Source organism: Lupinus angustifolius, chromosome LG10 (assembly GCF_001865875.1).
Source record: "Lupinus angustifolius cultivar Tanjil chromosome LG10, LupAngTanjil_v1.0, whole genome shotgun sequence".
Classification (NCBI taxonomy): Eukaryota; Viridiplantae; Streptophyta; class Magnoliopsida; order Fabales; family Fabaceae; genus Lupinus; species Lupinus angustifolius.
Genome location: NC_032018.1, coordinates 12,407,668 through 12,407,954, shown reverse-complemented (window position 1 = coordinate 12,407,954; position 287 = coordinate 12,407,668). Strand labels below are relative to the sequence as shown.

The window sequence follows — 287 nt, the reverse complement described above, 5'->3', positions numbered from 1 at the left end:
GTAGTATCTATGAAATCATTCACAATGCAACAAGGGTGGCAAAGAAGCTCAGGATATTGAGAGAATCTCTCCTCCAAGGTTTTAAATCTAGGTTCAAGGTCGCAATCGAGATCGCAACAGGTTTTGGCAGTCTCCACAATAATAATTTAAAAGTTTGTTTTATTCTTAATATTCTCAATTGAGTGAGCATTCATCTGACCAAATGGATAGTCAACATTAGTCAAATGTTGGACAAATCAAGTCCAAGAAAAAAAATAGTGTATTAGCGAATAATAAGGTTTGTGTAA

At 34.5% G+C, this 287-nt stretch overlaps 1 protein-coding gene across 1 annotated transcript in view; it reads left to right on the top strand.

The window, feature by feature from the left end:
• Positions 1 to 287, top strand: part of LOC109358027 (probable mediator of RNA polymerase II transcription subunit 26b) — an 8,770-nt gene that overhangs the window by 479 nt on the left and 8,004 nt on the right. The gene's annotated exons all lie outside the window — the stretch shown is intronic.